The following is a 16,029-nucleotide window of genomic DNA, read 5'->3' as shown; positions in this document are numbered from 1 at the left end:
TGGAAAAGTGTCTGTTCATGTCTTCTGCCCATTTTTTCACTTGATTATTGTTTTTTGGGTGTTGAGTTTGAGAAGTTCTTTATAGATCTTGGATACCAGCCCTTTATCTGTAGTGTCATTTGCAAATATCTTCTCCCATTCTGTGGGTTGCCTCTTTGTTTTGTTGACTGTTTCCTTTGCTGTGCAGAAGCTTTTTATCTTGATGAAGTCCCAAAAGTTCATTTTTGCTTTTGTTTCACTAGCCTTTGGAGATGTATCTTGAAAGAATTTGCTGTGGCCGATGTCAAAGAGGTACTGCTGATGTTCTCTTCTAGGATTTTGATGGATTCCTGTCTCACATTGAGGTCTTTCATCCATTTTGAGTTTATCTTTGTGTATGGTGTTAGAGAATGGTCGAGTTTCATTCAAAAGACTCCACCCCCAAATTACTAGAACTCATACAGCAATTCAGTAATATGACAGGATACAAAATCAATGCATAGAAATCAGTTGCTTTCTTATACACTAACAATGCAACTGTAGAAAGAGAAATTAGAGAAACTATTCCATTTACAATAGCACCAAAAAACATAAGATACCTCGGAATAAACCTAACCAAAGAGGCGAAGGATCTATACTCTAGGAACTACAGAACACTCATGAAAGAAATTGAAGACACAAAAAGATGGAAAAACATTCCATGCTCATGGATCAGAAGAATAAACATTGCTAAAATGTCTATGCTACCCAGAGCAGTCTATACCTTCAATGCCATCCCGATCAAAATTCCAATGACATTTTTCAAAGTGCTGGAACAAACAATCCTAAAATTTGTATGAAACCAGAAAAGACCCCGAATCATCAAGGAAATGTTGAAAAAGAAAAACAAAGCTGGGGGCATCATGTTGCCCGATTTCAAGCTATATTACAAAGCACTGATCACCAAAACAGCATGGTACTGGCACAAAAACAGACATATAGACTAATGGAACAGAATAGAGAGCCCAGATATGGACCCTCAACTTTATGGTCAAATAATCTGCGACAAAGCAGGAAAAAATATGCAATGGAAAAAAGACAGTCTCTTCAATAAATGGTGCTGGGAAAATTGGACAGCTACATGCAGAAAAATAAATAAAATCTTAAAAAAAACATGGACTATAGGACTACATTGCTAATGTTCCAGGCTATAAAAGGAAGATTGTTGCAAATTATTAGCAAATTCTGATATAAGGGTTTCAAAGTGGGTAAAGTCTTATCATTCATGAATTCAAGTTGAGCAAAATCAGTTATACCTTCTAGAAAGTGAGAAGGGAAAGGAGGAAAGAGAGAAAGAAAAAAACTATATTTAAGCCTACAGTGATTCTTTCTGACCATTCCACTTAATGAATGTGCATGATTTTGAGATGGAAATTTGGACCCGCTTTTCCTCAGTTGGTCTGAATTTTAATGTGCCTCTTCTAGTGAGAACATTTTGCTCCTATGGATTGTGATTCTAGAGTTTTAGAGTGTTTTTCATACCGTGCACCTCCTAGACCCAAGACAACACTGTTGGCCATTTTGAGAATATATCAATATTCTTAAGTGATGTTCATAGATAACTTTGAACATGTATGAGACGACTTAAATATCCAAAAGTTTGTGGGCAAAAATGCCACATCGTGTTTGGTCTGCAACTAAAATAAATATTGTCCAATATTTTTTTTTCTGTTTGAGGATTTTGATTTTACTACTAGCTAGGTGATTTTCACTGATGCTATGCACACTGTTCCTTCTGATCAGGACTCACTTCCCTTCTTTGTTTGCCTGGTAAATTTAGACCCATCCTTCAAGGCAGCTCAAGCCTGAAGCCTTCCTGGGCTCCTGTCCACACATCAGACCACTGTGTGTGGACCTCTAGGATAGCAGTTATAGTTATTGAGTCATAACTATATGACGATCCCCATTAGAGTGTGGGCTTCTCCATGATAGGGACTGTGTATTATTCATTATTGTAAACCCAGTGCCTAGTAAAATGCCTGGCACTTAGTAGACATTTAACAAATATTGTTGAGTGAGTGGATGAAGAATGGAAAATGAGGTAGAGGAACCATGTATAAAGAGTTATCACCATATTCAAGGAAAGAATATAAGAATGAAAATTGGCCCATAGGAGCATTAATAACTACCAGTTATCAAAGATCTGTATTCCAATAACTTCACATGCATTATACTCTTCCTCAGAAATTCTTCATGTATCACCTTACTTATTTTACAGATAAAGGAAAATTAACCTCAGAGAAGTCAAGTGACCTGTCCGGAGTACCATGACTAGTAAGGCAATAGCAAGGATTTCAACCCAGTTTGTGCATTTCCACTATTGTCTCCTGCTTCTCTGATTCAGTCCTGTCAGAAGTAGAAGAGAGATCAGGTAGGATGATTAAAAGCATCCACCAAATATTAGGAGGTTATTGGGACCCTCACTGATTTCAAGGGTACATCCTTATGTGTCCAACTTTATTTCTAGAAATAAAGTTCCTGATCACAAAGTGCATTGTCAGAATGTATCTCTCACTCACAGAAGTGCCACTGAGTGTCCTTCAAGAAACCACTAGGTCCCAAAAAGGAAGCCCAAGTTCACTGTGGAGAAGTGGGTCATGACATTGTTCAAGGGACTCAGGCCTAGCCTGGGACTCATTCTCAGGGATAATTAGGAGACATGTCCTTGCATCAAGCTGGATGTGAGACTCTGGAGACAGGCCCCTGAACAGAACTTTCTGGAGGGGAGTAGGGGGTGACAGGGCAAGGAATGTGCATTGGGGGAGGGACATGTGTCATCCTTGAGATGAACTCCCAAGATTGATGACAGCAGGAAAAGCTGATCTCTGAGCTAGTGAGAACTATTTACGTAGCACTGGGACAATGACTAAAGTCCACTTGCTTGCTGGATTAAAATATTATGCTGATGCAGTGCTAAATGGAGGCTTTCTAAGCGTGAGTCATGATGACAAACCACTGTAACAAGATATATTGAAACACTCACCCTCCCATACTCAAAGTCACTGTTGGCTATGATGGTTCCAAAATTTAAAATCTCTGCAGATCCTTTATCTATAACCTTACTAAATCAAATGTAGCAGGGTGATCTTGGCTATACTTATATGGAAGGTAGACCTCAGGAAAAAGAGTGCTTCCCCCAGGACCCCCAACCAGCCATAAGCTGATAGGGATGAAGACCTCCTTTTTAATGAAGGGAGATAGGAGAGGCCAGGGTATGGGCAGGGATGTGGGAGAGAGATGGATAGAAGAGACCACAAAAGAAGAGTCGGTGTCCGGTTCCCAGCCCAGCCCACACCAGGGACCATGTTTAACCCTCTGAAAGGGGGTCTGCAGGCAGAAACCGGGAGACTTAGAGGAATTTCATGAGGCTTAGGGCCCAAGCAGTTCTGCTTCAGAGTCCAGGTGACAAAGCACAACAGAGTAAGGAAGAGGGGCACCAATGCCACGAAACTCTGTTATCCTGAAGCTCAGCACAACCACTGTGAATGGGGCAGCCTCCAGGGGGAGGGGTGGCAGTGGGAACCACTGGACACTGTGTTCTATTCTCTCCGAGGGCCCGGCAGCTGTGACTGCGTAAAGGGGCCCCATTGCAGGCAGCACACCCTGCTGAGCAGGCTGGGGTGGAAAAGCATGGAGGTACTTGCTCCTGAGCATCTGGCTGGACGTGAAGAAGATACCCATTCAGAATCCCAAAGAAATGGGAAGGCTGTGTTTTGGAGGGGGTGGGGGGAGATCAGGGCCTACAGTTACACAGTTAATGTCAATGTGATTCCCTGTGAGCCCACAGACTGGTGAGATCTGGGAACATGGAAGCGACATCAGTACAGAAAGGAGGGGGTTAAGAATATGTGCAAGCCTTTCAGTGGATGCAGGAGCTCTGCTGATAGATGGCTAGGATGAAAATAATAACGAGGCCCTGTATTTTTACAGTGCTATACATTTTAGAATGCACTTGCACTTGCGCATGCTTTCTCTACTTGAGTTCTCCCACAAGTTTACAAGGGGTAGATGGGACCCCCATTTTGCAGATGGGGAAACTGAGGCAAAGAGTAACAGTGTCTAAGTCCACCCAACTTGCACGCACCAGCACTGGGGCTTGGACCTCAGTTTGTACCCTTCCACATCCAGTGCTCTTTCTACTAGATGAAGCCACTGCACCGCACAACTGGAATGGCAGCCTGGAGTTGTGCCACACACAGCCGGTGTGCCTCACCAAGGCAGCCATGCCCCCAGGCTACTTGGTGCCATGAGAATGCAAGAACTGCTGCTTGTGCCCTCAGCATTGCTGGCCCCCTCCACTAGAGGTGGGCGCTGTCTACCGGAACTTGGGCAGAATCTGGCCTGCGCCTGGGATTTCACTGCAAAGTCAACGCAAAAGGAAGACTCTCATAACTAAACAGTTGCAAAATTTTGCCAGTTTATAATCAGAAAACATTGAGAATATTTATGGAAATGGCTGGTGAGGGTACCAGACCAAGGGGTAAAGAACATAAGTTTAGATCAGGCTGAATTGATCCATAGGTATCACTTAACAGAGACTCCGGATTCAGTCTACTAGTTTAAGTAGCTGGGAGTGTTCCTAAAGGTGTTTCATTGGTTGACCAAAACTTCACTTTAATGATGGTCTTCATTTATTGAAGTGGAGAATCCAGAAATTCTTCAATATAATATAGAGTAAGGAAGCCAAAGGCTTGTGAAATAAGCATGTTGGAGGAGATTTGCAGTGTGTGACCAGCTCATAAACACCCTCAATAGTCTCTATAAGTGACTACTTCACTGGTTTTTTTGTGTATACCAAAATCACCTGCAAGGCTTATTAAACCACAGATAGATGGCTGGACCCCATTCCCAGTTTCTGATTCGTGTTGATGGGATCCAAGAATTTGCATTTCTAAATAGTAACTACCCAGGTTATGTTGATGCTGCTGGTCCAGGGACACTTTGAGAACCATTGATTTAATTGATCTTGAGTCCTGAGAGCCAGTATAAATAAGCAGACCATAAAGATATTACTTAATTTGTAAACCCCCCAAACTCTAAGAATTATGAACAAAGGCTTTATTTTAGCCACTACAGCAAAGTCACTCTCTCCCACCCTATTCCCAAGTTGAGTCAATGTAAACACTAGAGTCCCTTGAATAGACATAGGCTGGGACTACTTACGGAAGGACCATGTAATCATCTGATACATACTTTATTGTATCTCATCCTGTGGCTTCTCCAAAGGGTCCCTGTGGTCACTTACTAGAAGACGAGTTACCTAGTCTATTCAGGACATTAGACATTGTCTCTGAGCAACATTTATTTCCAGGGACCCAGATGACACTCTAATGCACAGACAGCATGGAGGCTCCTCAGGGTCATGTGGTAAATGGAGATTTAACCTAAGTTCTACCTCTTAGAAAGCTCAGTGAGACCCCATAGTTATTTCCCTAGTTTATTAGTATATCACTGGTATAGATTTACTCAGCAATCTTCAGAATTCCCCCATTGGATCCTTGACCCATGGAACAACTTTTATTCTAGTTGGAAGGATCAATTTAGAAACCCTGGGTTCTCCACTTGCCTACTAAAACAGTAAATCCAAAGCAATGCTTCATCCTTGGTAAAACTGAAGACATAAATACCATCATTATGGATCTGAAAAGATATAGGGACAGGATTACTTTCACATCCCCGTTTGAGTGCCATTTTGGCCAGTATTAAAAATGGATGGATTTTGGATCATGAGAGTAGTTTGTTGTAAGCTTAATCGGGGAATAATTATAATGGCAACTAGATGTGTTTTTTTTGTTAAAGATTTTTATCTACTTATTTGACAGAGACACAGCGAGAGAGGGAGCACAAGCAGTGGGAGTGGGAGAGGGAGAAGCAGGCTTCCCGCCAAGCAGGGAGCCTGATGTGGGGCTCAATCCCAGGGCCCTGGGATCATGACCTGAGCCGAAGGCAGGCACTTAATGACTGAGCCACCCAGGTGCCCCTAGATGTGGTCTTTTTATGAAAGCAAATAATACACAACCCTTGGCATTGGCACACAGCTGTTGATCTTGATCCCGCAACACATCCACACAGAAAATACCCGAAGTAGTTTGCTTTCACCTAGCAGGGACAGCAGTATACCTTCAGTATGCTGCCTCAGGTTTACATCACCTCGCTGTCCGTGGGCCACAAGACAGTACGCAGGGACCTTGATCATCTCATCATCTCACAGAAGAACATGCTCATGAGATAAATACCTTGGGAGCAGAAAGTTGCTGGAACTTGATATGCATTGCTGTGCCTGAGCATGCCAGATAGCAGAAGATAAACACCATGAAAACACTAGGCTTGGTATCTCAGAGAAATTTTTTGAGGGTCTGAGGCACGTTGGGATAACCTTACAAACCAAAGACCTGTTGTGGCATCTTGCAACCCCTACCACTAAGGAAGAAGAAAATGCTCAGTGGAAGTGTTTGGATTTTATAGAAAATTTATATACCACTTTTGGGTATTCTGCTTCTACCCAGGTGAAAGGCAAGCAGCTTTGCATGGACCCCGGAGGAAGAGACTTGTCTCCAGCTGGTCAAGGTTGTAGTGACTGAGCAACAACACTCAAAGCATTTGTGACAGATTGTGATGTCGAACGAAGCTTATAAAAGTCCCAAAGGGATTATCAAGGAGGTGATCCCTAAGGTTTTAGAGGAAGTAAAGGCGCTATTCACCTTCGAATAATATCTCTGGGCTTGCTGGTAGGCCCTGTCAGAGACCAATGGTGGGACGGTGGGAAACCACATAGCTCTTTTGGATTCTACTGCCTTCCATACAGTATCATGTTTATCTTTTAACCATTTTTCCTCTTCTCTCTCTCTTCCCCCCCATTGTTTTGTATGGGATGAGTTGGTAGTAGTTCCTTTACGCTCAAGTCCATAGAATATACAGATATTAAAGAATATCAATACAGATATTTCTTTTCTAGAAATAAAAGAGGAATAAAATAAATAAAGAAGAGGAAAGCCCTCATTCAGAGATCCAGGGCATGAGCTGGGTGCAGTACCTGATGAGATTTGAGGAAAGGAGGGAGAAATAGTATAATTACAGGACGGAAGGTTTCATTTTGCTAGGCAGGAGCATTCAGGGTGAAGGAGACTGTTAATGTGGGACAGTCAAAGTGGCGGACTGTGGTGGGCATTTGTTACTCCTACTCACAGTAGCTCAGACTCCTTAGTGCTTCTCTGTGCAAAGTACAGACCTACTATCCAGTGGCTGAAGGGGAGTGTCTTCACCATACCTGTTCTGAGGCATGACCCGGGGCCTTGCACTTGGCTGTGTACCCACATTTGATTCTATAGCCATTCATGATTCCTAATGTTATCCCATATAATTCTATAAATACCTTTTCTACAATCATTTTCTACTGCATCTGAGAACCCTAACCAATGCTCTCAATAAAATGTCCTTCCAGCCACCATAGTAAAGAAAGAGGATTCCTTAGGTAATGGATAGGAGCATTCCTGTTACTGTAGAGGAATACCCCCCATTGTATATTTAATAATTGACATTCTGATTTCAACATTGGTCTCTTGTATGTTTGGTTAGCATGAGTCCATCCCTGCTGATCCAGACACACTGGTAAGATCCAGTAACTTTGTGACAGCCAACCATGAGGTTCTGTCTTAGTGGTTACCATGGATCCCCTCTGGTCTCTATCTCTTTCCCCCTCGACTCAGAAATTCTGCAACTATCCACCTCCTAGAGCTCACATCTCTATAGTCTGTTCACACACATTTCCTCATTTATTCCCCTTCAACAGGGCAGGATGCATTTTTATCTTTAGAGATTAAAAAAAAAATTAAAGTTAAGGGAAACATTTAACCAGCTAGAGATTAAAAAAAAGAAAACCCTTAAAGTTAAAAGAAGATATATTCAACCAGCTAGTAAGAACCAGAACTCAGGTCTTTAGACTCCTAGACCAGCCGACTACAGAGTGCTCTGCCCCATTTACCTAATCCAGGGGAGCCACAGAGATAGAGGAGCACCCTTGTAGCAGCTAATGCCATCCATACCCATCAACAAACACCCATGGAAATCATGGGAGAGACTCAAGGGAGTGTAAATCATTTCTAGGTGCCTTGAGCTCGGTTTCTACACCTTGTGCTTTCTGCTTATTTTGTTTTGTTTGTGTATGTGTTATTTTGAGCTCCTAAGTTGTCTTGCTGTGGGGTCCAGTGTCTTTACCTCTCATTCTCAAGTAACTTCACAACCGACAGGCAGATTCACAGAAATATGAACGTGGTGTTCACCAGACTGTCGTGCACACAGAGCCCATGTGTGATGTGGGAGATTTTACTCTTTCCAGAAGGTGGAACAGGGAGCACAGAGGCAAGCTGGTCCAAAGGGGTTCTGTGTCGGCTAGTGAGAGACTTTTTCATCTCTTCACAGATGACTTAATGCCAAGTAGACATTAGCAAGTTATACAGATCACCACAGGAACAAAATTCTTATGAAGATAAATTTTTCACGGAAAGGACCCTTTTCTGAGACTGCAGAAAAGGGGTCTAAACCTTCTAGACTGTTCAGTTTCGTGCTGTGCATATCCACAGTTTCATCTCTTTTAAGTTTGCTTTCAACTCCTACCATATGAGTTTGTTCTAGGGCCCACCTCAGTCTTTTAAACTGAATTTAATTAATTTACATTGCCATGTCATCTGAGGTTCACCAACAGACCCTACTGTTTACGTTACTCCTTCAGATGCTTAGAAACCTCAAATATTTCTTTTCTTATTTTGCTCTTTGCATAGCAAGTGAGAATCTAGGCTTTTTATGTTGTTGCTACCCCAAAACCAAAATAATTAGGTTTCCATGGTACATGAACTATTATTCATTCCCTAAAGAGGACAAATCAAGGTATTTTGGCAGCTTTTCACCCTTACTGTTCCCTCTCCATGGTGGTATTCATTCATTCATTCATTCACATATTCATTTAATTGGCATATATTAATCTTCTGTTAAAGACTCAGCGCTTTATATAAATACCATTAAATGTGTTTTCAAACTAAACATGACCCCTTCTCTTTTTTTTAAAGATTTATTTATTTATTTATTTGAGAGAGAGAGCATGAGAGGGAGGGGCAGAGGGAGAGAGAATCTCAAGCAGACTCCATGCTAAGTGTGGAGGCTGACACGGAGCTTGATCTCACAACACTGAGATCATGACCTGAGCCAAAATCAAGAGTTGGACACTTAACTGACTGAGCCACCCAGGCATCCCGACATGACCCCTTCTAATTAGGAGCTTACCACCTAGTTGGGTTGTGGAACAACCCATATTATTATAGAGTATAATGTAATTATATAAACACGTCCATATGTGTTCTGAGAAATATAAATTTTGCATGCCTTTACATAATATAAAGAGTACATCCTTTTAATTTTTAAGAAAGATGCAGAATTTCCTCACTTGACTGAATTCTTGAAGATCTAGAACAGGCTCAGTTGTTTGAACTACTTACTAACTGCTACCAACAGTTGTTAACATGCATTAGCCACAAGTTGTTATCATGCTTTAGCCACAAGTTCTCTGTTAAAAGGCCTGGGGGGCCCAGGACTTTCTAACTCAGCTTGTGGTCCCCCCACATTCTTGCTAACTGCCCTGACTCTCTTCCTTTCAACCAGCACTAGGAAAGCAAACTCCCAATCATTTGGCAGAAAGTGACAGAAGGAGAGCTCACCATAGAACCTCATCTGCATTGAATGCAGCAAAACCACATGTTTTTTTTTTTTTTTTCCAATCCAAGGGGAGTAACTTTCTTCCTTCTAAAGAGAGAAGGACTAGGGGCGCCTGGGTGGCTCAGTCAGTTAGCGTCTGCCTTCGGCTCAGTTCATGATCCCAGGGTCCTGGGATCGAGCCCCACGTCAGACTCCCTGCTCAGCAGGGAGCCTGCTTCTCCCTCTCCTTCCCACTCATGCTCTGTTACTATTTCTGTCTGTCTCTCTCTCTCTCTCAAATAAATAAATAAAATCTTTAAAAAAATAAAAAGGAAAAGACTCATCTTTGTAGGCGAATCCATTAAGACTCTTCTTTGGTATCTTCTGGATGAATTTCTTTTCTACTTGTACATTAAATACTAGCGCTTCTCTTTTTTTTTTTTTTTTTTTTTTTTTTTTTTTTAATTTTTTTTTTTTTTTTTTTTAAGATTTTATTTATTTGCGAGAGAGACAATGAGAGACAGAGAGCATGAGAGGGAGGAGGGTCAGAGGGAGAAGCAGACTCCCTGCGGAGCAGGGAGCCCGACGCGGGACTCGATCCCGGGACTCCAGGATCATGACCTGAGCCGAAGGCAGTCAATATTATTATTTTTTTTTTTTAAAGATTTTTTATTTATTTATTTGAGACAGAGAGAATGAGAGAGACAGAGAGCACATGAGAGCGGGGAGGGTCAGAGGGAGGAGCAGACTCCCTGCAGAGCAGGGAGCCCGATGCGGGACTCGATCCCGGGACTCCAGGATCATGACCTGAGCCAAAGGCAGTCGCTTAACCAACTGAGCCACCCAGGCGCCCCTACTAGCGCTTCTCTTTAACACAGAAGTTTCAGCCTGCAGTTTAGATAAATTTGCTCCTGATACACACTAATACTTTGAGCTCTCTGAAACTGATGTGGGTAGAAATGGAAAGATTATATATTCATGTTTGAAGATTTTAACTACAAGCTTTAGATTAAAAAAAATTTATAAGTTTAAACAGAGCCTCTAAGGAGCCTAATATATTCTCCTCCAATATTATGGGTAATAAATTACTTTTATTTCTGACCTCATCAACCCATCTTTTTCCTTTCCTCAAAGTTCAAGTTAAACCATGGGGTATGTAAATGGGCTGTGGTTTACCACTTGAGCCTGTGTTTTTTTCCTAGGGTTGACTCATCTAGCAAGACTAAATTGTTTCAGATCTGGGGCCTGTTTTTTCATACAAGAAAATCTGTTCATTTTTATGTCTCCCTAAAAATGCTGATCAAATTCAGATAGGGCCCTCGACTGTCAGGCTTTTCTTGCAAATGACCTCAGCTGTTAGAGGCTGGTATATTCTATCTAGCACATGCCACAGTTCCAATAAAGTTGAAGTCTGTCTGTGTCTGTCTTCTATCATCTATCTACTTTTGTTTGTCCATACATCTTTCCATTCTCTACTCAAATAAGTTTTGATCGTTCACCAAGGCTTGCCAAGCATAGTGTTGGGCACAAAGCTTTGTAGATGAGTAACACGGAAACAGAGGTAATAGTGTAATCAAAGAGATGGACAGGTAAACACACTAATTACAATACAGAGGACGCGTGTGTTTTTAAGCATTTTACCCTTACATTTATAGTACTGAGAATGGTGCCTAGCCCAGACGAGGCACTCCAATCCTCGTTGACCAAATTGGATGAATAAATCACAGAGGCTAGCTAGTGCAGTTGGAGCAGAGTGAGTGAGAAGGCAAGCCATGGATGAGGGTGGAGAGCATTCAGGGTGGGGTCTGGGCAGTGTGAGGCCCTGTAAGGACTTTGCTTTTGCTCTGAGAAAGACAGGAAGCCATAGAAGACTTTGGGCAGAGAAGGTACACCTGGGTGGCTCAGTTGGTTGAGCATCCACTCTTAATTTGTGCTCAGGCTATCATCTCATGGGTCATGGGACTGAGGCCTGCACTGAGCCCAACTGGAGTCCAGAGCGAGGAGCCTGCTTGGGATTCTTTCCCTCTGCCCCTCCCCCAACTCATACTCTCTCTCTCTCTCTCAAATAAATAAATAAATCTTAAAAAAGAAGATGAAGAGGGGCGCCTGGGTGGCTCAGTCGTTAAGCGTCTGCCTTTGGCTCAGGTCATGATCTCAGGGTCCTGGGATCGAGCCCCGCATCGGGCTCCCTGCTCTGCAGGAAGCCTGCTTCTCCCTCTCCCACTCCCCCTGCTTGTGTTCCCTCTCTCACTGTGTCTCTCTCTGTCAAATAAATAAAATCTTTAAAAAAAAAAGAAGAAGAAGAAGCTTTGGGCAGAGGAGTGTCATGATCTGACTTAAATTTGAGAAGGATCTCTCTGGCTGCTACCAGGAGAACAGACTGCGGGGGCCACAGCCAGAAACAGCGAGAATTACTGCAATAATCCAGAGGAGAGATGATGAGGCTTAAACCAGAGGAGGAGGCAGTCAGCAGTGGTCAAATCTGGATGTATTTTGAAAGTAAGGCTGACGAGATTTGCTGATGGGTCTGTGTAGGCTGGGAAAGGAAGAGAGGAAAGAGTCAAGAATGGCTCTGAGCTGTTTGGCCTGAGAAGCCAGAAGGATGATGTCCCCCAGCCCCAATATCTACCAACTAACTCCTTACTTTCTTACTTTCTTGAGGTTTCTGTTTAAGTATTCCTTTATCAGAGAGGCTTTCCCTGACCATGTGTAGCAATGATTAGGGCTATTCTCATATATTTGGTTCTCTCTCCTCTCAGGAAGATGGTAGGTTTGCTCTTTCATGTCCTTTTTAACTGAGGTGTGATTATGTGACTCATTTTGGCCAATGAAATGTGAGGAGATAGAACTTGCCATTTTTCACGTGAAACCCTTAAAGGTTGGTGTATGCTTTTTCTCATTTTCCTCAGCCTCTGCCAGGGCAATTAGAAATGCTTACTTGGGCCTATCCTCAGAGTGAGGAATGTGAAGCTAAGCCCCAGCTGACCTTCAGTGGTCACGTGGCATGAGCTAGAAGCAAATCTTATAAACCAATCAAATTGCAGGGGGTTGTTTGTTATTGCAACATAACATGTCCTGTCCTGACTCATACATCATCCGAAATAAAATGGCACCCTCAACCTGTTCCCCAGGTCCCCATCCCCCTTACTTTTACTACCTCCTAACATAGCATATATCGATTTCTTTCTTTTGTCCATAATTCTCCCCTACCTGTCATTTGATTGAATACTCCATGAAGACAGACCTGCTCTGATGTGCTCACTGCTATGTCCAGCACTTAGACAGTGTCTGGTTTATAGCTGGTGCTAAGGAAACACTTGTTCTGTGAATGAATAAAATCTGGGAATATCAGGGAGCACTTTACAAAACAGAGAGCACTGAAGCTATATCTCAAAGGATTCACAGGAGTGTGCCAAGGGGAGGAAATGGCCCATGGAAAGACCTGGCATGTCCAGGGGACTCTAAGAAGTTCACTATCATTAGAATGTAGGACAAGCAAAGACAGCTGTGCAAGGAATTAGCACTGGGGGAGATGGAGTGATGGAAGGTGAGACTGGAGAGACAGGTTGGATCTAGTTTATGAAGGACCTTCTATGCCCTAATAATACTAATACACTTGGACTTTATTTTTTGAGTAATGAAGAGCCAATGGAGTATTTAAATCAGGGAGCTACAAGATCAGTTTTGATTGTGCTTGAACAAATTACTTTCAGGGAGCAATCTCTGCTCAACCGACCTTCTCATTTCTTTTTGACCACATTCGTCCATTTCTCCCCCCAACAAGTGTTTTCTACTTGCTATGAGCAACGTACTGTGTAAGGTGCATGAGGAACAAACAGCAGCAAAAGACACTCCTTGCCTTAAAATGAGCTTCCTTAACGTGGCATTCAAAATTAACAAACACAAACCATGTGAGCAAATCCTGCACTGGGGTCTGTGGCTTCTGTGACCTTTTCTTTCCAACAGCATATCCACGCCTGTCCCACATATCAACCTTAAATTCTCTAAAGTTCCTTCACCATTTCACACCACTTTCTTCTGAGAGAAACCATCATTGTCACTGTCATTGTTATCGTAACCATCATGTCATCATCACAAAACAGCAAGGGGTAACATTTGCACAACACTTCATAGTTTACAGATCACTTTGGTATACACTATCTCATTCAATCCCTACAGGAACTCTATGAAGTATTAATATCTCCACCTTATAGATGAAAAAGCAAAACCCAACAAAACACTGGGTTCTGAGAACTATAACTTACCCAAAGTCACTTAATCAGAAAGGCCCTGGAATCCAGGTCACATGGAATAGGGAGAAGTAAGAAGTGGTCCAGAAGTGGTTTTTAATTTGTAGTTTCCCACTTCATTTGTTTCTCTCTCTGGACAGCAATACTTTCCTGAGCATCTGTGATGTTTCCGACACTGACTTGGGGCTGCAGTTCATAGTGGTGAAGGAAGCACATGGTCTCTGCTCTCTTTCAACTTAGTAGAGCTTACAGTCTAGCTCACACCACAATCCACCACTGCTGATGGATCGGTGAGGGAGGGAGGCCTTCCTTTACTAGTCCGTGGCCAGAATGGGCACCTCACCATGGTTTCTGCACCCCGCAGCGGCCCCCTCTTTAGTTGCTGTGCTGTTTCATTCTGGATGAGCACAAACAAGTTGGGTTCTGATGTCCCTGCCCTTGTCCTGCCTCACGGCTACTAGACAGCCGCCCTGTCTTGCTGACAGGGAACATAAAGCTGCCTGACCCTCAGATACCCTAAATGTTCTAGGCAAGAGGGAGAAGCTTCTCAGAAAGTCTGTGTCCCATGTCCCTTTCCTCCCCTCCCTTCTCTGTTGCCTGAGCACTGGAGTCTTGGCAACCTCTAGGGCTAATCTGCAGCCAGCCAAGGGACAGAGCTCAGTCAGAGACTAGAAGCACCACACCCTTGTCATTCTGCAGGAAGAGCCCCACCTGAATGCATTTTGCAGTTGTTGTTTTTTTTTCCTTACAAATGTCAGCAAGCCTAGTTCACTGAGCTAACCCCCAGGGTTCCTATTTATAACCCTGCTATATCTTGCTCCTTCTCCCGTCCTCCTGCTCTTTTATCCAGGGCTGGGTTGCCCAGATGGCCCTACATCCAGTAGGTGCTCAATACACAGTCTTTATCACTGACTTTCCCTGATCCCCTTGGGGATGTCTGCAGGTAATGGTAGCCTGCAGGAGGCTTACTCCCCTGCTATTAGGATACCACCTAATCCCCAAACAGGAATAAACAGGTTCTAACCATGGACTGGACCTTGGATCAGAAAGGTTGAATCAACAATGGCCGACCAGGCCTGAATTAGCAGTACTGCAGTACATGTGGACTAGTGACCTTAAATGACAACAACAAAAGGGACCTGTGGGTGTCCTTGGTTGGGGGAGCAGGGGGTTCTCCTTGTCCTCACAACTCATGCTCTCTCACTTTCCATTTGATCTGTTTACTGACTTTCAGGTGGCCTCAAGCTGGGAACTGGGAACTCAGCTGGACAGCTCCTGGCAGGGAAGGTGACAGAAGTTTTTGTGGGGTTCAGAGTGTGCCTTTGTCTCGTTCTGCCCCCAGTGTTCCCTCCCTCCAGCTACCCATCGCCTTTGCCAGTGGGGTTAACCTTGAACACCTGAAAATTCTACCTCCCTAAATCTGCGCCCAATAGAAACAAAATGATTCCAGACATAGAGAGCAAGGTGGAAAAAAACAATAGAGCTACCATATGATCCAGCAATTGCACTACTGGGTATTTACCCCAAAGATACAAAAGTAGGGATCCGAAAGGGTACATGTACCCTGATGTTTATAGCAGCAATGTCCACAATAGCCAAACTGTGGAAAGAGCCAAGATGTCCATCGACAGATGAATGGATAAAGAAGATGTGGTATATATATACGATGGAATATTATGCAGCCATCAAAAGGAATGAGATCTTGCCATTTGCAACGACGTGGATGGAACTGGAGGGTATTATGTTGAGTGAAATAAGTCAAACAGAGAAAGACATGTATCATATGATCTCACTGATATGAGGAATTCTTAATCGCAGGAAACAAACTGAGGGTTGCTGGAGTGGGGGGTGGGGTGGGAGGGATGGGGTGACTGGGTGATAGACACTGGGGAGGGTATGTGCTCTGGTAAGCGCTGTGAATTGTGCAAGACTGTTGAATCTCAGATCTGTACCTCTGAAACAAATAATGCAATATATGTTAAGGAAAAAAAAAGAAGAAGAAGGTGGTAGCGGGAGGGGAAGAATGAAGCGGGGGAAATCGGAGGGGTAGACGAACCATGAGAGACGATGGACTCTG

Source organism: Neomonachus schauinslandi, chromosome 3, assembly GCF_002201575.2.
Source record: "Neomonachus schauinslandi chromosome 3, ASM220157v2, whole genome shotgun sequence".
NCBI classification, from domain to species: domain Eukaryota; kingdom Metazoa; phylum Chordata; class Mammalia; order Carnivora; family Phocidae; genus Neomonachus; species Neomonachus schauinslandi.
This window is presented reverse-complemented; position numbering follows the sequence as displayed.